Source organism: Meles meles, chromosome 1 (genome assembly GCF_922984935.1).
Source record: "Meles meles chromosome 1, mMelMel3.1 paternal haplotype, whole genome shotgun sequence".
Lineage (NCBI taxonomy): Eukaryota > Metazoa > Chordata > Mammalia > Carnivora > Mustelidae > Meles > Meles meles.
The window spans coordinates 184,599,953-184,625,929 of NC_060066.1; the positions used below are offsets into that span (position 1 = coordinate 184,599,953).

The window sequence follows — 25,977 nt, forward strand, 5'->3', positions numbered from 1 at the left end:
CTTCGGGGTTGGCTCAACACAGAGAAACACGAAGGCAAAGATTTCTCCTGATGGATGGTGCTACCTATGGAGGACATTCTGTGGGCCAAGCCTGGCACCCTGTACCCGTCAGTTCATCAAAGCCAAGCCACATGCCTTAAAAAAATTCATTGTCTTTTCTACTTGTGATCAGACCAAGGCCCAGAGAGGCTAAGGGCCTCGTTCGAGCTCACACAGCAATTTGTGGCCAAGCTGGGATAGGGTCCCCTGTTGGGCTGATTTCACAGCTTTCCTCCACATGGCTTGACTGTGGCAAATGTAAAGACAAAAAATCTCTTCCCAAAACTCGACTGCTGGTGAACTGTCTTAGGGTTTCTCTTCGTTTGTTTTGCCATCCAGTTCTGTGTCTCCCAGGAGCACCTCCGTCCCAGCCCCGACAAGCAGCTGGCTGGTGTGCAAGGGGCCGTGGTCCCCGTCTGCCTTCTCGTTGTCCCTCATCAGGCCTGCTGTCCGGGACCCCGGCTCCGGACCAAAGTCAGACCTGATGCTTCACTCTAGGACCCCTCAGAGAGCCGGGGCCGCCCTGTGCCTGTGTCTGCCCCAAGCCACCTCTCAGCCCTGACATCCAGGCTGGAGATCGATGAATCTGCCTCCTGTTCTTCTCCCCCCACCATCTGTGCTCCTTGGTGGTCCCTGGGGAGTCTGCCAGGCTGGCTGCGAGCTCCCAGGTCGGGGAAAAGAAGTTATTTTGGGGCCATCTGTTTGAGAGGTGCCTCTGGCTGGGGTTCCATAGCGGGGTGGGGGGAAGTGGCTCAGGCAGTGGGGGGCTCTCCAGAGCAGATAGCAATCAGGGAAAGGGAGCCACCTTTATCTTTAGGCTCGGGGCCAGGATGTGCCAGCCCTCCCTCTACTTGGGCAGACCGGTGAGATCCCAGGCCTGGCTACATCTTGGATATGTCCCTGGGGCAGATGGTGCCAGGGGGAGTGGGGAAGACAGTCTGAACCTCACCCCCCCACACTTCTTTTAAAACACATACACACACCCTTAAAATTGGGTTGCCAATGACAACCTGGGATAGCATCTTTTTATATTATTCTTAGCCCCTCTGTTGCCTTAGCAACGGAACAATGCTTTTAAATATAGCAGTTAATTTTTTCAGCTCCAGCAACAAAGTTCTGGTGCTGTCCAGAAGGCCAATGGCTGGTTTCTCTCCTGGGGCACAGCCCTGCAAACTCATCCGGCCACGTGTCAGCCCCAGCATGGGAGCTGGGCTGGGCGTCCTAACACTGGCAGGGACCCTCTCTGTTCCCCGACCTGGCTACCCTCCAGAGTCAAGTTGTAGCAGAAAGAACCTGGGTTCTGGGATCCGTGGACCTGGGTCTCTTCCCCTAACCTCCACCTTTGCTGAAAGCCTTGCTTTTCCTCTCTGAGACGCTGTTTCTGAACCGGGTGATGGGGTGGCAGCTAAGTGGGTGTGTTTGTGTGTGTTGAGCCTTCACAGACTGCGGTGGGGCTTGAAGGAGCTGAAGCAGGCAGAAGGGACACATGGGGGAACATTGCACAAATGCATCTGTGCCTCTGCCCCTCCCCCTCCTTCCCGACCTCTCTCCCTTCTTCCTTACCTCCCTCTCTCTTTTGCATTTTTCTCAACCCCTCCTCCCCACTGCCTTGAATTATTGATGTTAAATTCCCAGCCAGTAACATCAGAGGGTTAAAATCCATAACCAGCCTTCCTCTGGCCTCCCCTCGGATCACCCTCCCTCCCTGGGCTGGTGAGCTCATCAGAGTCATTAATCATACATCAGGGCTTGAGAACCCAGGCCCCTGTGGTCCCACCACTGAGCAGCCCCGGGGAAGGAGGCTGCCCAGGCAGGATGTCTTCTGGAACGGCTGGGCCAGAGTAGAGCAGAACCCTTGAGTGGGAGCTTATCTGGAAAGGGCTGCTGACAGCCTGAGAGGGGCTCCACTGGGAGTGCTCCCTGGCGCTCCTCTCAGCTCCCGCACCCTCCTTCTGCCCTCCTGCACCTCTCCCTAGACCCTCCCCTGGCTGGCTCACCACCCACACTCCGCATTCCCGAGCTCAGCATGGCGGGTCTTCAAGCACAGACAGAAAGTTTCTAACGGCTCAGAAGCAGTCCAAACATGGTATGGCTGCTCAGCAGGTAGTGAGTTCCCAGTCATTGGTGAGTTCAGCGAGAGGAGAACACCGAGGGCAGGACACTGTGCAAATGGTTTTAAACCAGGTGACAGATTGACTATTCTGGTCTCAACCTATGATTCTTTCACAGAAACAATCATATTAAAATCACCATATAATTTTGGAGAACCTTAGGCACTAGTTATTATCCTCATTTACCAAAAAAAAAAAAAAAAAAAAAAGGTTAACTTGTCCAGGTTCATTAGTCTCTTAAAGAAGCTGACTCCACACCCACAGTTTTGCCTGCCCCCTTTTTCTTCAGGCTCTGCTTTCCCGGCTGGCTGTAGTAAGGGGGCCATTAATGGGGCGGGGGCCAGGCGGGTGGCTGCTGGGAGGTACAAGGAGCCCAGGCGGCTCCCTGGGGGCAGGCCATCTGTTGAGGGCCCAGTGGCAGACACGGCAAGAGGACACGGGTGTCCTCAGAGCCGTGGGAGCCCAGAGCAGGGAGTGAGGATCTGGGCTGCCCGCCAAGCATGGCAGGGGGAAGGCGCAAGGAGAGAGGGTACCCACCGTGGGCCACAGACACATGTGGCCATCCCACACATCACTTTGTCTAATCTTCCTCGCCCGGCTCTGGGAAAGCAGTGCCAGCCCCAGCCCTGACAGGTGCTCCACTGAACGTGTCCGGGTCACACAGCTCAGAAGTGGCGGGACCACATGTGTCTGACACGAGAGCACCACTGATTTCCACAGGAGGTGGCAGAGGGGAGGCACCCGCCTGCTGTGTCTGCCTGGCCAGGGCTCTGGAGAGCAGTGTCCATCACCCAAGGCTGGTGTGGACCACTGGTGAGTTGCAAGGCCTGGCGTGGGCCCCCAGCCAGCAGAGAGGCCTGGTGCCTTCCCCCTGGGGAAGAAGCGGGGAAGGTGGTAGCAGGGGGGGTGGTGTGTGGGGCAGAGGGGCTGTCACGCTGGGCAGGCAATCACCTTCAGCCTGTGAGACAAGAGACCTGGGGCAGTTCCTGACTCTGTTGCTGGTGCTCCGTGACCCCCAAGGCAGGTCACCTTTGGGTGACACCTGGGGCCTTGGTTCCCCTCTTTACTCAAGGCTAGAATATTCGTCGTCCTGCCAACCGCATGTGCTAATGTTCATTTGCCATCGTTAGCATCAACCTGACCATCTACATAAAGCGTCACTGAAGGGCAGGTGCCCGCTCTCCCCTTCTGCTGCTGTATTTGTCTTCACAGCAGTAGATGCCCTACTAGATGTCCCCCAGCCCTTCTTTTATCTGCGACCACCCCTCTCCACCATGACACTGGAAACGCTGGGAAGGCTGGAACTGGAATTTCCTGGGGGCTCTGTCTACAGCACCTGAACGGCGCCTGGAACATACAAGCACAGAGCGCATGAATGAACGAATGCGTGGACTCAAGACCCATGTGATTAGTGTGGTGGGCCTTCGTGCTCCCCCAGCCCCGTCCCTGCCTGCTGGCAGTTGTCTCCAGGCACTGTGATTGCATGTGTGCCCTCTGTGTCCCCACACACTGCGAGATCCCTGAGGCCGAGCATATGGAGAAGGTGCTTGAAGAGCATTTGTCACAACCACAAATCAAAGTGCTTGCCACCCGGAGCCTCAGTTTCCCCCCTTACACACTGTGAGTGTGGTCCCCCTTGAGGCTTTTTAAGCATCCTCCCCGTGTGCGGCTCTGGGATCTGTCACCTGGTGGCTGGCCTTTCTGCCCCTGTCCCTTGGTGGGTTTGCTGCCCCAGTGCTTGTCCTGACTCTCCAGGGTTGGTCACTGCCCAGAGCCTGCCTTCCCTTGGATGAGCAATTAGACCCTCAGAATAGTCCATTGTTTAGAATCAGGTGCCTGGACTCTGTATTTATCTCCAGCATGCTGAGTGTGCTCGAGTCCCTGCCAGCCACGTGGTGGGCATCGTTGGGACGGCTCAGGCTTCTCGGCCCCGAGAGGCCATCTCTTTGGACATGGTGCAGGAGGCAACCCGCTACCACGGGAGTGGGAGCCAGTGAGGGAAAGGCATGCAAGGGAACCAGTCTTCACTGCGCCCCAGGCACAGGACATGGGTGTTGTCCTTGTGAGTCCACACAAGATTAGTGTCATTAGCCCCATGTCACAGCCTGGGAGTTGGAGACCAAAGAGGCCCCCTTTCACCTGGAATTGCCTCAGGTTTGTAGAATTTATAAGGGAGAGAGCTGGGATCTGAACACAGGACTGTCAAATTTTCTCAGCTTCCCCTGGATGGTGGGTGTGATGGCCGGCTGCCATCAGCCCCTGAAGCTGTGTGTCACCCAGTGAGTCCCACTGAGCGAGTGGGAGAGGGAGCCAGCCTCGTGGATGCCGTTACAGGCTCTACGTTTGCAAATAACCAAGCTTAATTTCCGGCTTCTTCTCATCCTCCCTCCCCACCCCGACCTGTTCTTCCGGGGCCGTTCAATCTCACATCCTCCTTGAACGTGGGAGAAGCTCGGAGAGCTCCAGAGTAGGGGCCGAGGGGTGGAGGGGGAGTTGAATGGACCATGCCCCCAGAGCAGAGTAGGCCCACCAGACCAGGCCAGAGGATGGCTGTGGGAGGAATCCAGTCCAGGTCAGACAAACAGCTGACGCAGGATTTTAAGGGGACGTTCTGGCGCTGCCACTTATTAGCCTGGTGACCTTTGGTGAGCTGGCCTTGAACTCCTTTATCTGTAAAATGGGAGCAATGATAGTCACTGCGCTACGTAGCCCTCTTTCAGGATTTGATCAAGGAATTCATGCAAAATTCTCACCCAGCAGGAAGCACTTGCCTCATTGGCCACCGTCATATCCCCACCGTGGGGCTCAGTCACAGCGCTGGGGGCTGGGGCGTGGGGTGTGGAGTTAAAGCTGGGCACGGAACCAGGACTGAGCAATAAGGCAGGTCCCGGGCCTTGGGAACGGGATAGTGACACAGTTTCCAGAAACAGGACAATATTAGAGAAGGCCAGTCTGAGCAAGGAGTTCTGTAGATGATTATGATGATTATAAGGAAAGAAGGGTTGGTTCGAGAACACATGGTAGGACTGAGCTTGCAGGGGACCCAGCTGTTGGAACAGGAGATACAAGCAAAGGGAGAGCCCGACCCTCACTGGGGGCTTAAGATTAGCACCATTTCATGTGACTCAGAAACATTCATTTACAATTTTGCATGTTCATCCTGTTGAAGCTGAACCCGGGAATGTCAGAGCTGGTGTGATCTTAGAGATGGGGATGACTGCCCCAGGCCAGAGCTGGGTAAGAACATGCCCCTGCTCTTCTCCATGCCTCTGTTCCCCTTTTGATCCCATGAGAGTGGTAACTTAGATGACCTTTTAGGATCTTTCCGCTCTGAAAGTGACCCCTAGGGATTATTTCTGGGGCATGTTCAGTGTCAGGAAAAGGGATATGGGCACGCTGAACAGACAGTTTGGAGGTGTGAATGTAGCAGGAGGAAACTGATCCCCTTGGCTGATGCACAAGGATGGGATGGAGAGAAGGGGCGTTGGTCTAGCTGCTGTCAGTCTCAACCAGGGCTGTCTCTCTGAGACACTGGGGTCACTTGCACACCATGGGACTGAAATCTGCTGGAAATCTTGCTGTGGCTCTTCCAACTCCTGATGGAGATTGCTTCCTGACCTAGGCCTGCTAACCGCTGACTGCCTCGCTCAGCTCTGGACACCATCCCTTCAATACACCAGCCCACCATCTGAGCCACTGTGGTCAGAAGCTCATCTGGGCCTGGGCCTGGGCCCTGGAATTGGCCTGGTTGCCTGGAATTGTACATCTGGCATTCCCATGGCTGGTGCCCATCGATGGGGGCGGTGGGGGAGGGGCTGCCTGCCGAGCGACATCTTCCCTGAAGCCCTGCTGTGTTGGTGACTCTGCAGTACTGAGTTTTCCTCTTTCTGACTGTTTCCCTGCCTTCGACTCCGAATCTCTACAAGGGTCAGAGCTGCGCGTGAACTCCAGACCCTGAAACCCTGACTGGCTATTACCATTTCACCCAGACATCACTTTGGGCTAAATTCTGTTTCCCAGGACCCTCAAGCTGCTGGCTGGGTTCTTGCCTTAAACAAATCCCTCTGCCATTCTTCGAGCTGTAGAGATTGCCTCTGCGAGGAGCTGCCTGTGTCCCACCCGTGAAGGGCCCTGCTTGGCCCCATGGGGTGAGTGCCCCACCCTCTGGATGCTCCCGTCTCCGGGTTTCTTCCTGCCACTGGTCCCTGATGCTGCGGTCCCAGCGTGCTATTGGGGCACACGTTCCCAGGTCTGCAACTCTGGCTGGGTATTAGGATGCTTTGGGCAGGTAACATAAAAATAACAGGTGGGCTAAACAACAAGGATTTATTAACTCAGGAAGCTTGCAGATAGAGGCAGTTCCAAGCTGAATAACCTGGCAGTCCAGTAAGGTCAAGGGTATACATATTTTCCCACTTCTGCCTGTCTGCATCCTCACCACTGAGTCTGCACCATCTCACCCTGGGTCATAGGATTATTCCAGGGGCCATTTGCAGACATGGGGGTAGATGTGCAGAAGAGGAATATCTTTCCCCAGATCTCTCTCTCTCTCTCTCTTTTTCTTTTCTTTTCTTTTTTTTTTTTTAGCAAGGAACCCCTTTCCCAGAAACGCTGAGTAAGACTTGCCTTAGCTGTAAAATGGGAGTCATATGTCCCACTAGCGAGAATTCAGTCACGTGCCCATGCCCGAACCAGTCACTTGAAAGTGGAATCCAGGGGCACCTGGGTGGCTCAGTCATTAAGTGTCTGCCTTCGACTCAGGTCATGATCCCAGGGTCCTGGGATTGAGCCCTGCATCGGGCTCCGTGCTCAGCGGGAAGCCTGCGTCCCCCTCTCTCACTCCCCCTGCTTGTGTTCCCTCTCTTGATGCATCTCTCTCTGTCAAATAAATAAATAAAATCTTAAAAAAAAAAGTGGAATCCAACCACTGCATTGGACTAATCATGGTTCCCCACCCAGGTCTGGGGAATAGCTGGCCCCAATAAAAACAGGCCTCCAGCAACAGAGAAGAAATGAGGGCAATAGCTATTGGGTAGCTCCCAGTACTTAACTCGAACTTTTCCTATTTGCATTTGGTGCCATTTTGACTTCTTCCCCTTTGTACCCATTAGGGTTCTTTGGTGTAAGCAATGCAAGCTGACTTTTAAAACAATATAAGCAAAAGGATTGAAGTCAGAAGGATGAGAAACTCCAAGAACTGATGGGAAGGCTGGGGGACCAGGCTCAGAAAGGAGCCAGAGCTCCTCTGGGGAGCAAAAAAACCATAAACTAATTGGTGGCAATCTTGCCATGGCCACAGAGAATAGAAGATTCCAGGACCTGAAAGAGAGCATTCAAGTACCTAGCTTAGTCTCATGCCCTCCCCTGGGCTGCAAGGGAGCTTTGATTTACTGTCTCCCAAGACCAGGACCCCCGGATGAAATCAGGGTGCTATTACAGAAGCAGGGAGAAAGGATGCAGAGTGGCCAATCCCCAGCAAGTGCCTACCCCAGGACTCAAGATGCCTGGCCCAAAGACACGACAGAGATGGTGTGACACATGTCCCTCCTGTGGATAGGGACAGCTGCTTGGAGGAGGAGACCCTTGACTACAGGTCCTCACAGAGGTGGTCTCCCTGTGGTATCACCCTGACAGGCAGACAATCCTGTCAAATCCTTCTAGAGGCTTCCCGAGCCACTCACCTGGGCCATGGCCCCTCCTGGCTTCTCCCAGCTCTTCTAGAAATTCTATCAGTGCGTCTTCTATTCACCAATGACAGGAAACTGTCAGGACAGGAAACTGGTGACAGCCCCAGAACATTCCTGAGGCTTTCTTTAAGACTGCATGAATAGAAGATCAAGTCGTAGGCTTACCATCCCCTTGGCATGGTGGGTTTCAAGCTTGCCAGGTCTATCGCTGCAAATAGCAAAACCGTGACCGAGCTCCTGCTGTGGGATAGATCGGGCACTAAGCACTTGGCATGCACTATCTCGTTTAACCCACAGATGGCTGTCATTTTCCTTTTCTACAGATGGAGGAAACTGAGGCTTGGAAAGAATCAACGACTTTCCCTTGGGCACAGCCAGTCAGTAACATGGCAGGATTCAGATCTGATCCAGAACCCCCATTTCAGTCACTTCCCTGTACTGCTCCATACCCCATGGCTAGCGGGTCTCTTTTCTTCCTGCTTGGACTAGGAATGGAATGGGACCTTACTTTACACATTCGTCCCCGCCAGAGGTCCTCTTCACCTTGGGCTTCAGCCTGCCACCTGTCAGAGGCTTTGGACTACGCTGGAACTGCTATTGGAGAGGTCAAACCGTTCCTTACCTCACTCAGGGCCGTGGAAGGTCACGGAAGCACAATCATGAGTTCTACTTTTTAACCTTCACGATGAAACCTTGTCTTTGCCCTCATAGTTTTCTCTAGAGGACATGGCTCTGCCTTCTGTGGGAGCACAGCATCCTTTCTGCAGCTCTTTTCAGTGCCCTCAACCTGGCAAAAGACCAGGGACTGTATGGGTCCCCGGGGGAGGGGGTGGGTCCGAAGGAGCAGTTTGCCAGCTGGGCTCCAAAAAGCCCCAGAGGGTCAGCAGAACCCCATTCAGGGACAGCACCACTCAGCTCCTCCCAGAGCACCCCATCTTTCTCTGTTTCTCATCCTGGTCCTCAATGTAAGTTTTATTCTTTAAGACTCTCTGCCAAGAACGCATGAGTCCATTGGAGGCATGGATGCTTTTCTTCCAGAAGAAGTTTTCACTTCCATGAGGTTTTCCTTGGATGAAAACTCCTATCACTGTGGCCCCCAGGACAGTTGCCTCTATAGAACCATAGCTTAGTCTTCTCTCTTGGGCATCATTTGGGGGCCAACAACCAGGAATAGCCATGGAGGCAGGAAACAGTTAAGCATATTTATGAAAAACAGAGAAAGTTGTCCATGGTTTTGCTTGATTCTCTTGAAACAAAAGATCCGGGTCACCAAGCCCTCTCAGATATCTAGTCCAGGAGAGACTGACCTTCCTTGTTCCTTGGCACCTTCCTACGACCGACAATAGTATCCCCCTTATTTTACTCTTTGCTTGGCTACTAGGATGCCCAGAGCTAAGATGGTCAACCGGGCAGCTCTCTTTTTAAAACATGTGTATTTTTCCATTATATAATACTTGCATATTTCTTAAGAATCAGAAAACAAAAACAAGTACAAATGCAAAAAAAAAGTACTCATATTTCTACTTAAAAAAACCATTAATATTTTCATCTATTTTCTTTTTTTATGCTTTCTGTTCTGTTTATGTGCAGTTTTGTGTGATTTTGTTTGCAAGGTTTTTTTCTTTTTACATAAGTGGAATCATCCAGTCTATGAAGCTGTATAGCTTGCTTTTCTCCACCTCACCTCACATTCTTAAAGGATGTGTAATATTCCACCAAGGACATCAGAGGTCAGCAAGCTTGTCTGTAAAGGGCCAGAGAGTGAATATTTTAGGGTTTTGAGCCATACTATTTTTGTCCCCACTGTTGCATTCTGCCGCTGTAGCACAAAGGCAGCCATAGATGTAGTGTACATGAGTGGGTGTGGTCGTGTTCCAATAAAACTTTATTTATAAAACAGGTTGTCAGTGGATTTGCCTGCGAGCTGTAGTGTGCAACCCTCCCGTAATATAGATGTACTCTTGTTTTCATAGACCTGTTAGCCATTTTCACATGTTAGCACTTAGATTTGCTTCCAGTATCATAAATGAGGCTACGTGGAGTTCGCATAGAATTTTTTTCCTTAGACTATATTCCTGGATCCGGGGATGACTCTGCCCCAAAGTATGGATGCCTGTGAAGCAGAGCTCCTGGCGAAAGCTGTAAAATTACTTTCCAGAACACTCTGCCAACTTCCACTACCAGCAGTGATGTGAAAGCACCCATTTTCCTAAAGCCCGTGTGCGCCGGGCATTGTCCCTTGAGACACTTCCTTCTACCCTGCCCTATCCCTTCACATGCGGACTCTGCTTTCATCTGATGTTTGAGCCTTAGTCGACACTTTGATTCTTGAATCTTCCGCGTGTTCTCTTTTTGGAAGTGGGCAGGATGTAAGCAACCGGGGTGGGGGGGGCACCCAGGGAGCTCCAGAGTCCTGAAGGTCCAGGGTGGGGGGCGCTGGCTGCTGGGGCTGACAGCTGCCCTTCTGTCCCAGGTGAGGGACTTCCAGAGCCTGTGAGCCAGGTGGGAGTTGGGAGAGAGAGGAGCAACATGGTGGGAAGGGAAGAGAGTGGCTTTGTGGGTCCGACAAATCGGGCTCCCATCAGGCTCCATGTCGTGAGTGTGGGCAGGTTCTGTGCCTCTCTGAATGGCTCATGTTGTCCTCTGTAAAGAGGACCAAACAGCCAAGTGCCCAGAAGGCTCCTGCGGACTGCACCTGATCCTTAATAGCAGAACCTCACACAGGGCCTGGCACAGAGGAAGGACTGCATGTGTCTTGGTTAAGTGGAATTGACTTGAATGTTAGGGTTTTCAGCCAAACAGCTCCAGCTTTGTCCCTTGTTAGTTGCACAGTCCTGGGCAATGCACCTCCCTCCCGGGGCTTCTGCTTGCTTGGCTGCAGGATGGGTTTCATGAATGAGGATATTGATGCCGTGCATCGCCGTGCATCACCGTGGGGTGGCTCATCTGCTCAGGGTCGCACAGCGGCCGCACGGAGAGACCAGGGCACCCTCCCACAGGCTGCCGGGAGGGTGAACGAGACGAGGAACGGAAAGTCTCTGACTCAGTGAATGTTTGTTCCTTTCCAGAAGCAGGACGTACTGCCAGCCTCGGGTCTTGGCCGTGGAAACCAAGCACCGGGGTGTGCAGCCCCCGTGGGAACGGGGACTGCCTTGGAGGCAGCTGCACGCCGGCTGCGAGTTGCTGGCACTGGTGTTTAGGAGGGACTCTCAGGGGGGCGGGGGTTCTCTGGAGACCACCCTCCCCAGGGGCCTGCTTCCCAAGCAGCTGTCTCGCCTCCATGGGGCCCATCTGTGCTGGGGCCAAGTAGAGAATGTGCCTTTTCGCAGCAGCTTTTTGGCCTCGAGAGTGGAGCCCAGGCTGCTCTGACAAGCCCTGTCCCTGGCAGAGGCATCCAAAGCCCACATGAGGGAGAGTGTTCTGGAAGAAACACCTGGTATGCGTCCGTCCGGAAGATGAGCTCCGTCCCAGTCAGCTGCGGTTGACCTTGTCAGGCTCATTATCGCTGTCACTAGGGACTGGAGCCAGGTACAGGAGGCTTTACCTCCTCCAGATAACATTTCATCCGCCCAGCATCCCTTGAGGATAGGTGTGAGTATGCCCATTTTTCAGATAAGGAAACTGGGGCAGGTACAGGGAGATAAGCTCGGAACTGGTGAGTGACAGAGTGACAAGTGGGGACTTGAATTATCTGACTCGAGAGCCCATGTTCTTAATCACCACTCATTTACTGCCTTTCACTGGGCATAAAACCTCTTGGAGAAGTAGAAGGGCCTTTGAGTCCTAGAATAACCGATCTCTTTCCCCCTGGATTTGGCTGTGACCCAGGAACTGGGGGACCCTAGATTCCTTGGGACAAGAGCTCTGGCTTCTCTTTGGACATGCTTATCCACACTTGACCTCTTTCTAGGGAGTATTTCATCTATTTGGTGATCCAAAAAACATTTTTTTGGATTTTCCATGTGCCGGGCCTTGCTCTAGGTGCAGGGATACATTGTGCATAATAATTAGAACTAACCCTTACTATGTACAAGTACACTCTACACACCGTACCTGAATTAGCTCATTTAATACTCACAATAACCCCATAGATATCTCTTGTCCTTTCTTCATAGATGAAGAAATTGAAGCACAGAGAGGTTAAGTAATTTGTCTAAGATCCCACAGCTAATGAGCATCAGAGCCAAGATTTGAACCAAGGCAGTCTGGGGTCAGCCTCAAAACATGTAACTGCCCCATACTTGACTCTTGTACTCCCTGCCTTGAAAAAAATCAGAGGCGTTCTTTTCTAACTGGAGTGTTCAAGTAGCACTAAAATAATTTCATTCAGTTTTGTTTGTTGAGAAGTGAACTGGACAGTGAGAAAAAATGATCCTGGATGTGTAAAGTGTTTGACATCCCAGGGCCAGTGAAGAGAAGTCAAGGTCATGAAAGAGGCCTTGTCCCACTCCTCACCATGGCCTTGACTGCTATGTGCCCTTTGGCAAGTCTTATCACCTCTCTGAGCTTCCATTTCTTTATTGTTAGTACCTATCCTACCTGCCTCCAAGCACTTTTGTGAAGACTAGATGACATGGCAGATGGAAACAAGATTTCACAACATTGGGCAAGAATTTGTTATTGGACCAGAGTGAAAATTTGGTCAGTTTGATGAATGAATGAATGAATGAACGAATGGATGGATGGATGAATGAATGAGTGTTTCGAGCAGGCCTACAGATTGGCTTGGGTAACCAATGGCTCTCTTCAGGAGATATTTTGAAGTTTTTCAGGATCCCTTCAGGCCTCTGTCCTTGGCTATGTCCCAGGCTCCTGTCCCTTGAGTTCTTTTGCATCTGATTTTTTGGTGAGCCTCTGAGACTGTTTTAGCAAACATTTTTTAATATCTGTTGGGAGATAACCCTTGTGCTAGAGTCTCTGGGGAGACCAAGATGAATCTAGAAGGGTCTCTGTCCTTAGGCACTCACAGGCTAGGAAGAGAAATGATAAAGTGATTAACTGCCACTACTAATAACTGCCACAAACAATGATGACCAACAATTGTCAAGCATTTATCACTTGCTAGATATTGTGTTGAGTATTTATATACGTTATTTCATTTAATCATTACAACAGTTCCATGAATTTACTAAAACTACTGTCCCATTTTACAGATAAAGAAACTGAGTCAGTAACTTACTCAAGTTCACACAAATCTGAAGTTATAGAGCTGGACATGAACCTGAGAAAGATGTGAATAGTAGTAATTCTATTATAAGATAGAAACTACTGTGTATCCTATTAGAGGGGAAAGGACAAGTCTCTTAGGGCTCCGAAAGAGAAGGAAGAAGGGTGATGGTGTTGGTGGTGATGGTGATCATGGTGACGGTGCTGCTGCTTTGGATGGTAACAATGACATTTATGATGATGATGAAGGTGACGGTGATGGTGCCGGTGTTTTTGATGGTAATGGTGATGATAGTTATGATGATGGTGGTGATGTTGGTGATGGTGCTGTTAATGGTCACGGTGATATTTATGATGATGGAGGTGGTGGCGATGAGGATGGTGATGATGATGATGCTATTGATGGTAATGATGATATTTGTGTTGGTGGTGGGGACAATGATGGTGATGGTACTGTTAATGGTAATGGTGATGATATTTAGGAGGATGGTGGTGGTGTTGGTGGTGATGGTGCTGTTGATGGTCGTGATGGTATTTATGATAATGGTGGCAGCGGTGGTGATGGTGAGGGTGCCCCTGCTGCTGTTGATGATAGTGGTGGTGATATTTATGATGATGGTGGTGGTGGTGGTGATGGGAATTGTGGGGATGAGAATGATGGTGATGATGATGATAATCCTCTGGTACCCAGTTGTTGAACTTCTGCTTTGTGCCAGGCCTTGACCTGATTACTTTTTACTATTTCATTTCGTCCTCATAACAACTTCCCAACATCACGACCATCATCTCTGTTTTTCTCACGAGGACCCCGAGCTGGAAAAAGGCTCAGTGAGCTGCCCAAGGGCAGACATCCAGTCTGAACTGTCCTGGAGCTTGGGCACGCCTCGCTGCAGAGCCACCAGGGTCCCTAACCCGTGGGCCATGGACCCAGCCATCTCAGAGATGATCTGTAAATATCTATTGAACGAATATTGACTGAATGGATTCCTAAGGGATCAACACCTTTAGCCCAGAAGGCATAAATATCATGTCTCAAATGAGTATGCGTAACCACTATTTAAATATACGTGGTAGTGCTGTGATTACTAAAATATGAGTTAATTGTAAAGCATGATGTTCAATGTGGTTTTTGTGTTATTCTTCATTTGCCCAGTGAAAAGATGCTAAGTGCATAGTTAGGAGGAGTTTTGAAAAATGTTTGCATAGAAAAAGGAGTCCTGGTGCTGAAAATGGTGGGAAGCATCATGTCATCCCGCATGGCACACGGAAAATGCTTTGCGGGGCGTCTGACACAGAGATCACTCAGAGGAGGGAGGGAAGCCACCGGGGTGGGGATTGGGAGCCTGTGGCGTTTGTCCTGCGTGTGTAAGACCTGAGCTGTCACTTTCAGTGGCTCTCTCTCTCTCTGTAAGAGCTGAAACCAGCATCTATTAGCTTTCTCAAATGGATCTCAAATGCTCCCATGAATGAATGAATAACGAAAGCAAGAATGAGTGAGTTACGACGAACGGTGCTCAGGGAGCCCATGAGGGGATGTTCTCCCCGAGGAGTGCTTAAGAGGGAGAGTTTCTCAGCCTGACAGCAGAACCGGCTTGCAGGGCTGGTGGCTGGACTTACAGCTCTGCGAGTGGGGTTACGAGGCTGGGGTTGTATCCCTGGGGGGGTCTGATCTTGCCCCGGGGATGACCATGCTGGAGGAGTGCGGGTGACTGGAGCTTGGCTATGAGGCCATTCTCAGCAGGGCTGCGCTCACCATTTTTGGATGCATTTTTCCAACTCAAGTGTAAGCTGACAGATGGTGCTGGAATAATATTCTCACTTTCTCTACTTCCCACAGGCCTCCCTCCAACACCATCCTCCAAGCTCTTAGAAATCTCTGACACATCCCAACCATGAGACCACGGCTGGCTTTTGGCAGGTAAGCTCCCCGTATCTCTCTCCATGCACCCCAGGACGCAGAACAATTTCAGGGCAGCCCAAAGGCCACTGGGCTGTGCTTGCAGCCAGGAAGTAGGTGGGAGTGACTGCAGCCTTGGCAGGAGAATGGAGCCCCCTCTCTGAGGAGACTTAAGGAAAAAGCTACCAAATGTCCAGAGTCCTGCAGCTGGAATTTTTGCAAATGGCGGCATATGGTGGTGGAAACGTATCCTGGGATGAAAGCCAGAGAACTGGTTCTGACCCCAGGTCTGCCTTTACTGCTCAGATAGCAAGAACCTCCCTTTCTGAGTCTCTGTTTCCCTGTCTGAAAATGAGAGAATGAGACACGGTGAACTGGGCAGCCCATGAGCGGGTCGTTCCAGGCTCCAGCCAAGGCCATGGAATGGCGGAGAAGGGCAAAGATGCTATGGCAGCTCCCTGCCTCTTCCCTGTCCATTTGCTCTCCAGACCTCACAGCCACAGAGAGCCTGGGCCAGGCTGTGTGGGTACTGTGTGTGCGCATGGGTGTGTTTGGGGGCAGGACCTACGTCCCTTCTAGCAAACTCAGCTTGAACTCAAACTCAGACCTGGATGGTCACTAACTCCCTGCCTGCCCTCTCATGGCTGGGTAGAACACCATGGTCACTAGAAGGTGCAAGGCCCAGATGGGCAGGGAAGAGGCTATCCACATGCTGAGAGCATGGGCAGGCCCATAGCAGGATGTGGGTGTGAAGATCAAGCTGGGTGAGGGGCAACAGAAGGTGGGAGGCACTCAGCAGAATGGAGTGAGTACAGGGCCCAAGCTCATGGGCAGAGCTGCAGGGCAGGCTGGGATAGCTGCCTGGGAAACGGGGCCAGTGTGGTACTGAGAGCCAGAGATGAATAAGTCCTGTCGCCAGCCTCAGAAGGTGTCCCATCCAAAGGAGGAGAGGCCATGCAAAGCGCTACAGTATGGGAACCTGGGAAAGCAGGAGGGCTCCATTCTGTCTGGGTTTGGTGGTAGGGGTGGTTTACGGAACACCAGGTGACCTGACTTGACTTGAACCAGGCTTTGAAGGATGAATAGAAGTTCACCAGGTTAATAAAAAAAAAAAAAATGGAAGAAGAGCATTCTAGGCTGAGGAGACAGCAAGTGCAAAGGACCAGTGGCTGAGGTGTGGGCACGGGGCAGGAGGGGATAGAAGTGAGACCTGGAGAAGTGGGCAGGCTCTCAGACGCTATGTTGAGGGGTTCAGCCTGGGCCCTGTATGATTAAGGAAGGGCAATAGTCAGCTCCGTGGTCCCAGGAGAGGCCTCTGGCCTCCAGGGAGAGGCTGTGAGCTAAGAAGGAGTGCTCCGTCAGAACTCACTAAACCTGAACAATAATCCTGTCCAGGGCAGGACAACCCTTGTGGAAGCATCTGTGGTCCCTCTGGGGCCCTTCAGGTCTCCCCATGCAGAGCATCCGCAGGCACTCTGGGCTGCCTGTCCTGTGGTGGAGGCCTCTCCAGGAGAGGACCATGGGGCTTGCCATCAGAACCCCCTTGTACCCCCGGCTCTCCCTGTCCCTCCATCCCTGAAGACCAGGCCACTGCCCACGACAAGCACCGCTTTAACGACCCAGTGCTGTTAGTAAGGCCCTTTCCAGTCCTCTCCTGTCCACAAACAACAAGGTGGCCCTTGTCCTAGAGTCATTTTCTATGTAGTGGGTAATGCTGCACAATTTCGTTCTTTTACAGTTTCCTCTCTTGGCAGAGCTCAAAATGCTCTCACATCCGTCATCTCATGGGAGAGAAGGAAGAGTGGGCTCTGGGGCCCAGCGGTGCTGGATTCCAGCCCTGCCTTGTCACTCCCTTGAGGAGCAGAGTAACCAGTCTGAGCCTCAGGGTCTTCGTCTTTAAAAACACCTACCTCCTCAGGTGGTTCCAGAACCTACTGCCCAAGCAGGGGAAAGTCTGGCTCCCTGTCCACAGGACCGGTGGCAATTACAGCCCATGCTTCTCCACCAGTTCCCATCCCTGTGATGGGGCAGGTCTACAGACAGGCGGGGGAACAGAGAAAGTCCTGGGAGTTTTGGCCTCAAAAGGTGGCCTGAGCAGTGAGCACCTCAGCCTTAACAGGCAAGCAGGCCAGTGGCCTTGGTGCTCCTTTTAAAAGTTCACACAGCAGAACTTTCCTGATGCCCTCTTCCGTTCCAGGCACTAGTGGACACCAGGAATCCGAACGGGGATTCCGGAGAAAGGACATGTAAACAAGTAAATTGTAATGCACTGTAAGAAAGGAAAAGCGTGTGGAGGAGGGGTGTGTGAGTCTGCCGTGGAGGGACCAGGAGGAGTCTATCGGTTCAGGAGGAAATGGGAAGGCAGGGAGGGCTTCCAGGCTGAGGGTCTGGCATGTGCCATGCAGAGCTCTTAGGAGACATCTTAGTGTGCTGGGGCATCCGTATTGGTGTTTATGATGACCGGCCCTGTAGAGCTCCCCGTCGTGAGGAAGCATTCGGTGAAGCCGAGCACCCACTGGTCAGCTCGGGAGGGTCGCCTCCAGGGCCAGTCTTCACAGTTTAAGAAGAAGAGCATTAATGAGCTCCATGAAGGACAGAGAGGCCACCTCTAGTGCCGGGCGGCAAGGAGCTTCAAGGCTCTCCTTGGTTGGTGTTGAGGGCGTACGTGACCCACAGCTCTGGAATGGCCCTGGGGACACTGCTGTGTCCATGCTGGGAGCAGGGATAGAGATGAGGGACACTGGGTCCGTGCCCCAAGTGAAGAGAGAGGGAGGTAGACAGGCTGCCCCTTACGCACATGGCATAGCTCCCGACGCTCCCATGGGGGACATTCAAAGAGCTATGCGGCTAGAGGAAGGGGAGCGGAGGGCAGGAGCTGGTGACATCCTCAGGAGGGAATCTCAGCCAGATGGTAGTAATAAAAATTGTTCTTATAACTAATGATTACTTGGCACTTACTACCTGCCGGGCACTGTTCTAAGAGCTTTAGGTGGATTTGGACTTGACTTGCACAAGCCTGCAAGACCCTCCTCTTGTGCAAATGAGGATAACTGATGCACAGAGAGGCTGAGTCATTGTCCCAAGCACGCACAGCTGAGAAGTAGCCTCGCCAGGCCCAACCCAGGCGATCTGGCCTCAGAGTCCATGCTTGAATGGCCTAGAGTACCCTGACCGCTAAGCCCTCTCTGCGAACTCCAGGCACCACCAGGGTTGGGATTAAATTAAGCTTTGCTCTAGCACATAGTAAGGTACGCCATAAAAACGTGTTCGCTACAGAGAACACACAGATGCATGGATGACATGGCCCTGGAAGAGGTGGGGCTGAAAATGAGGATGGGGACAGGCCGTGCAGACAGAGGCTGCAGCTCGAGCAAAGGGTTGGGCTCCAGCTGGGGTTGCCTCCAGGCACTGCCAGGTCCAGAGCACAGGACCAGATAGAAGAAAGTTTAACCGGTGGCCTCCCTGCCAACCCTCCCTGCCCCAAAGACCTGGCACCTTCCCCTGCAGCCCTCCCCATCCACCCCATCCCACATGGGGAAAGGGCAGGCACAATGCTATTCATGTCCCTGCACGCTCTCTGTCACCCGTTACCACCAGGGCTCCGGGGACTAACATGGCTACAAGACCCCAAGCCCCCCATCTGCCTCCAGAGGCAGGGAAGGCATGCACCGCCTAAGAGGGGCCCAGGAAAGACAGTTCAAAACTTGTTCCTGTAAGAATTTGCTTTCTGACTGAGACTTCAAGGAGCAGGTGATTTTCAAAGTCTTTCTTCAAGCTCTGTGGGCTATCAGTGGAAAACCAGGCTTGAGACCTGGCTCTGTGGATTTCTAGCTGGGCACCCTTGAGTGATGAATTCGCTTCTCTGTACCCCAGTTTCCAGCTCCATAAAGCGGAAAGGACAGCAGCTGCAAGATTAAAGGGGGTAAGGTGTGGGAGAAACTCCTATATAGGACCGGACTCTGGGAACTGGGGTTTCTCGACTTCCTGCTTTGTTTCCAGGGCCTCGGTGTCTTCCATAAAATAAAGGTTGGAAGACATCAGTCTGGACACCAGCTAGCTTTGACATCCTGGGATTCAAAATTGCCAACATCAATCGACTAGATACATAAACATATTTACACACACAAACACACTATATGCCTTTGGGGTATGTGATGTCATTATTTTTATAAATTTAAAATGTATATTAAGTGATCTTTAGCCTAAATATACAACTTACAGCGGTCTTTTCTTGTGTTTTCTTCTGGTTACAGAAGCAATACATCATTTATTGAGAACATTTTGGAAGGCCCAAGAAGAGAAAAAAAAAAAGCTCTCCCACTATTTCACATTGGAGGCTGACATACAGCCCCTTAGGGATCTAGTGAATTCTCCCCTTACCCCACATTTTTTCTATGTACAGATTCCTTAAAAATCTCTTTGGGATTCTACTCCGCATTCTCTTTTTTAACCTGAGCTGAGCTGCTGGAGCAGGCGCCTGGGCCGGGCCACTATGCCTGGGCCGGGCCGCCGCCCCAGGGCCAAGAGGAGAGGCGAGGAAGGGGACAGCTGCCACAGCTGTCCCATGCCGGCCCCGGGCCCCCCACTTGGCCCCCGGGTGGTTGGCTAGAGGCATCTGACCCTCGGATGTTCTGTGTCTCCGGCAGGGGCACATTCTGCACTAATTTTAGCTTAGCCTCTTGGGCCTGCTGGCCTTGGGGCCCTCACATAATGGACGCCTTATGTAGACAGCTGCCGACAGTGCGAGAAGAAGTGTCCCACCTTAAAACATGCCCCGTCACCGGCCAGTCCTCTGCTCAGGGAGAACAAGCCGGCTCCCTGTTCCTTCTCCCACCAGGAAGGGGCCGTTGTTGACGTTCATGGCCCGGCAGGCTGGACCTGGCGGGCAGGTGGCCCACCAAACACACGGGGGATTGCTTCTGTGGACAGGGCCGTGTTTTTACAGGATGGGCTTTGATTTGAGCTGGAACAGCTGAGAGACTTCCCGAGAAATTGCCAGGTGGTGTGTTTGCAGCAGGGCCGCAGGGTGTCTGAAACGTCCCCGGGTGTGTACATAGAGCCTTCTGGAGCCTCATCTTGATGCTTTACCCTTGTCCGGTACGTACAGATGTACAGTGTCCTCTGACATTCCATTTTATCCCAAAGACGTGTGTCTTGGGTGACAGTACTCCCTGTGACAGGCAAGGGACCTGAGGTGGAGAGCGGGAAGTAATTTGCTCAAGGTCACCCTGCAAGGCTGTGGCAGAGACTTGAGCATGAGCATGGGTCCCTCCCGTGCCAAGCCCGGGACTCTTCCCTTCTATCCACACCGCCTAAGAGAACCGTTCTGCTCTCTCTGTGTGTGTGCCTGTTTTTGGTCTTGTTTTTCCCAGATGAGGTCCTTTCCTTTTCACCTTAAAAGTCATACCTGTTTATTGAAAATCCATATTCCTTCCTGGTCTCTTTCTACAGCACGGATCCTATCATGGAAGACTCTTGCTTCAAAATGCAAGAAGTCCCCCTTTGGCCACAGCGAGAAGCCCACCTGCCTTGGCCTGCCCTCCAGCCTCCCCCGCATGCTCCCTGCTGGACCCCCCAAGTCTGGGCTCCTGCAGCACCTAGATCCCTCGCATGTGGCACCTAGGTCAAGTTGGGAAATTTCCCTTATGATCTGTTTCCTAACCAGAATGGAGCTCCCCAAGTGGGAGACCCACGAGCTGCTCCTCTGAATGTCCCTGGAGTCTGCCGTGGGCCCAAGTGTCAAGCCCAGTAAATGTCTTGGCCCCCAACCTACAGTCTTTCATGAGAAACCGGATCTTTAGTCCAGGCTTAGAAATGAGCTGAGGCCTGCCCAGCAGCTGCCAGCCCAGCAAGGAAGTGGCTGCTTGGCTGGGCTCCCAGGAGGGGCCTGCAGGGCCAAGTGGAGAACCCCCGACCCTGTGCAGGCCGGGTAGACGAAAACGGAAGGGCGTCCCCAGATGCGTGCTCGAGCCCAACCCCTGCCCCCATGGCAAACCTTCCCCCTCCCCCATTCCTCCATCCACTCCCCCATCCCCTGGCGACAATACAGCCTGTGTCATAGGTTCCCCAGCATGGACAGTGGCTCTTTGACCAAGTCTGATGCTCTTCAGGAACAATCCATGGGCATCACACACTGCTCTGGGGGAAGAGGAGTACACTAGGGATTGTGCTGATTTCGTCAGGGCAGGACCCTTGTGCTCGGACTCCAGATGGGACTCCTCTCTGGGCCATGACCCCTCAGCCTCCCAGATTTGGGTGTTCTAGATGTTGTTACGGGAGAGGCAGGGCCTTGAGAGTCCCACGGCCTCGGCTCCAGCCAGTCCTGCACTCAGGGGCTGCGGGCCCCATCTTGCAAGACGTCAGTATCTTCTTTGCAAAGTGGGACTCGTGCTAGCAGCCTCTCAGGGCTGTTGTGTCTTACAGGAAAGTGCTTTTCAGAAAGCGAAGCAGGGCAGCGGACGCAGCACGAAGGCCTGAGTCCCTCCTTCTGGAGGGCTGTCGAGAGCTCGAGAGCCTCCCTGAAAAGTGCCCAGGCTGCTCAGTGAGGGTGGTGGCCTCAGGGAGAGGAGCTGAGAGAGGTGGCAGGTGGCACATCGGAGCTAGCTATGACCATTTCTTTGATCCTGACATGGTCTCGGGGGTTTAGCCAAAGGCAAGACGGAGGAAGAGAAAAACTCCTCTTGTTTTCTGATGGAAGTCCGTGGAAAAGCGAGTGTCTGTAATAGAATCCTTTCATTTTCCTTTTAGCTTTCTAGAAAGATGTCTGTCACTGATTTGTCCATTCATTTATTCATTCATCCTACAAATCTCTCCATGGCCTTGACCACCTGCCAGATGTGGTCTAGGGCCCCGCGTGCAGCAGTCATTGTAATCTGGGGTGAAAAGTGACACAGGAAAGGCACAGTGTTGGGTGAGGGAGTGGTCGTTTCCTGCAGGGCTGGTTGGAAACGTTTCCATGAAGATTATGGCACCAAAACAGCCAGTTAGAAAGCATAGAGGTAGGAGACCCCAGTCTCCAAAGGAATAGAAGCATAAAATCCAAGAATAAACTTAAGGAGGGATTGTGAATTGGTCTGTCATTTAAATAAAATCCCATCAATTTTCTTTCATAAAATTATTAGAAGGTACCTCTGCTAAAATAAACATGGGTGAATAGCTTAGAAAAAAGTCCGTGTTGGTAAAGGAATAAGGTTCAAAGGACAGAACAGAGCACCCAGAAGTAGCCGTAAGTGAGCGCAGCACTCAGAATCAGAGACAAAAAGCCAGAAGATTCCTAACATGCTCTCAAGACAACTGGCTAGCTATTTGCAGACGGAAAACAAAACAAAACAAAACTGGGTCCGTCCCTCAGTCCTGGTGCCAAAATAAATTTCTGGGTGATTAAAAAAAAAAAAGAAGAAGAAAGAAAAACAAGAAGCCATTAAGCTATTAGAAGGAAAACAATGAGGGAATGTTTCTATCGTATTGAGATGGAGAACATGTCCTTCAGTGTAAAACAAATCCAGAAGTCATGGAAGAAAGTAAGTAAAGACCCCGTGGACCAAAACCACAATAATCAAGGTCAAAGCGTGATGACAAATGAAGGAAAGTGTCTCAACATGTGTATGACGGGTAGAAGGTTACTAGCACCAGTAGAGAAAGAGCTCACAAATGAAGTGAAGACAGATCGTCAATAGAGAAACAGGCAGGCAGCTTATGAACAGGCAATATGCACGAGACAAAAAGGGCGGTTGTCATAAGCGTAAGGAAAGTGTGGTCTCCAGGAGTCAAAGGAAGCACATTAAAGAATCAAGATGTACTTCTGGGGCCTGTTTCAAAAAATGAGAATACTTTGGAGAAATGGGGGAATGGGACCCCAAGGATACTTGAGCACTCTTCATGGGTTGGGAATTGATACTCATTTTCTAGGGTGGGTGGTGGATTTAATTTGTAAATGTACATACCTTCCACTCGGTGGTCCACTTCTGAACAGGAGTGCTAAGGAAACAAACAAACGAAGATGCCTGGGACAGTGTATGGAAGAAGACAGCCAGAGCACGTTGGTTAAGAGTGAGGTATCAAAAAAAAAAAAAAAAAAAAAAAAAGAGTGAGGTATCAGAGGTCTAAGAGACCTGGCTTTCAGCTGTGTGACCCTGGAGAAGTTTCTTAACCCCTCTGACCCTCAGAACCCTCATCTGGAAAGTGGACATATCACCATCATAGGCTTGTTGTGCACCTCATCCAAGATAATACTTAGAAAACTCTTCATTGAAGGCCGTGTCCCTAGTATGTACTGAATAAATGTTCACTATTTTATTTTTTTTTAAAGATTTTGTTTATTTATTTGACAGAGAGATATCACAAGTAGGCAGAGAGGCAGGCAGAGAGAGAGAGGAGAAAGCAGACTCCCTGCCGAGCAGGGAGCCCGATACGGGGCTCGATCCCAGGACCCTGGGATCATGACCTGAGCCGAAGGCAGAAGCTTAACCCACTGAGCCACCCAGGCGCCCCTCACTATTTTATTATTGCCAATGAGGGTGTTCATCACCGTATTGTTTATAATAGTGAATGATAGGAAACGACCAAATTGGCCATCAGTGGGAACTGATCGTTAATAATTGAAGAAATGCTCAAAGAGAGGCAGCCATCTGGGGACCTGTATTTAGGGACATGGAAGCGTCCCTTTGACATGTTCACGCATGATGTTTGTTTTAAAAAATGGTATCAAAAGCATATGGAAAGGATGTTCCCAAAGACATCAAAGTATACATCTGTGTGTCTAGAAAAGGGTCTAGAAAAGGCTCTCTGAATAATGAGGTTCGACTGTACCTACAAGTGTTGCTGTTATCTGAGGGTCAGTGTTTTCCCCTTCTTCCTTGTCTTAGACAAGCATGAGTATCAATCAAAGCAGTAAGTTTTCTTTTTTCTTTTTTTTTTTAAATTTTGGGAACAAAAACCTGTCATCAGCGGTATTCCATTGTCAAGATAAAAGCCAAACTTGTTAGGATAATGAAAACAGCTATGACTTTTATCTATTGCTTATGATGGGGCACACACACGTCTAAGCCCTTTACATATATTAACTCGTGTACTTTTCACCCAAAGGGATAGGTGCTATTAATAGCTTCACTTTACGGGTGTGAAAATGGAGGCAAAGAGAGGTCAGGTAACTGGTCCAAGATCCCGGTTAAAAAAGGCAGAATCTAGATTGGAACCCAGGCGGTCTGGCTCCAGAAGTCATATTTTCAACTGGAATTCTGGTTGCCCAGAATTCAGATGCCCAGGAGCGTCTGACAAGGACTTCCGGTCCAGATTGCAGGCAGTGAGAGGGGCACACCAGGCATTGTGGTTCATGCCACAGCCTAGCCTGAGGGCTTAGAGAGGGTGACATTAGCCAGCACTCCACAATCTGGCTCCCATTCCTTTCTCAGTTCCTTTCAGGCACTCCCGCCCTCCCATTAGAGCATTCCACCAGCAGCCACACCCAGCTGTCCCCATCTTTGAACCTATCGTGCCTTCTTACACTTATGGGCCTTCTGCCCATCCCCCAGGGCTCAGCTCAAAAGCCATCTTCTTTCTCAGGCCATCAGCAAGAAGTGAGGGCTCCTTCTCCTGGTTGCCCGTCTATTTCTGAACTATATCGCTATGACCTCTACTCACCCAACCACCGACCAGCCTCTCATGAACTTGACTCGGAGGTCCTTGGATTCCCAGCACCCAGTATGTCCCTCGCTCATTTGATCTATCAGTACAAGTGTGTCGGATGGACAGGTAAACAAACAGATGGAAATACCTAAGATTCTGAGACCCCCAAAGATCTAGGCAAGCTGGCTTGTAACATGGTTGTTGTTGAAGGCCGTCAAAGCCTTGGAGCATTCTGGAAGGCTGAGCTGTCTGGCCAGGAGCCTCTGTGACCACAGAATAAGGAGGCAGAGCTGCCAGGACTGCAAGGCCCACATTAGCCACGGTGTTGTTTCTGTGGCTTCTGAAAAACCCCCACCCCAGTGGGAAAGACTAAGAAAGGTCCCATTCAGCTTCTCTTGGCATTTCCGAGGGAAAGGATGGGGTTCGGATTGGCTGGGCCAGGGACATCTTTTCTAAAATAGCTTCATGCATATTCAACTTCTCCCTGAAATAGTCGAGTGGCTATTTTAAGCAGGTTCTACTCAGATGCCCACACATAATGGCATCTACCTTGAGCATGTAAACCAGCAAGGAGAAAAGAAAAGGGTACGGGAGGACAGTGTTAGGAGGCTTTTGATGGATTCCTACCCCTCCTCCCCCAGCCCTTACTGTGTTTTCTCAGGGACTCTCTTGCATGAAATTGGAAGAGTCATGGTTACTATGACAACTCCCTAGAGGAGTTTTCCCATCCAGTGACCTCACCCGCCCAGATCCCAGAAGGCACAATTGCACGGGGGGCAGCGGTAATTTGGGGCACACAATAGGAGAGGTCCGAAAGAGAAGCCAGTTCATGGACTCCGTAGAGAGCTCCTTACTGCCCATTTCCTCCTGTTTTACGCACAATTCTAACAGACTGGGGTGGACTGGAAGTGGAGGCCAGGGAGGACAGGGAGAGGTGGGACCCGACTGCGGGGGAATGAGATTATAACACCTAATCCGGGCGTAGGGGTGAAGAGAGAACAATCCCACAAAGACAATATTTATTAGCAAATATGTGCCAGGACATCAGTGTACCCTGTACTGTTTGCTGGGGAAAGAAAGATAAACAAGACACGGGCATGAAATGGACATGTAAATGAATGATGGTAAGTGTCTTTATCTGAGCTTTAACTTTGTTTCCCACTGCCCCCCCCCCCGCCAAGATTCAAAAGAGAAGTTGGAAATATAATGTTGTAAGTGCCATGGTTGAAGTTGAGGACATGGGGATTCGCAAAGGATGGAAGCCGGTCTGAGAAGCAGGGAGGTGAGGCGTGGGCAGAGCCCGTGAGCTTCGTGGTGAGACAAGGAGATGGTGGCTTCTGTCCCTGGTGGCAGGCTCAGCACACGTAGAGGAACAGAGCTGGGAAAGAGCAGGTCGGCTCGAGGAGGGAGGGGGCAGCCCAGGAGATGCCAAGGAGGAGGCAATAGGTGAGAA

The 25,977-nt window shown here is 51.3% G+C and overlaps 1 protein-coding gene across 1 annotated transcript in view; it reads left to right on the top strand.

Moving 5' to 3' along the window:
- The window catches only part of HIVEP3 (HIVEP zinc finger 3), a 462,911-nt gene that overhangs the window by 291,239 nt on the left and 145,695 nt on the right, over positions 1 to 25,977 (top strand). The window contains exon 3 of the mRNA XM_046010454.1: positions 14,841 to 14,921. The gene's annotated coding sequence lies outside the window, so the exon portion shown is untranslated. The remainder of the gene's footprint in view (positions 1 to 14,840; positions 14,922 to 25,977) is intronic.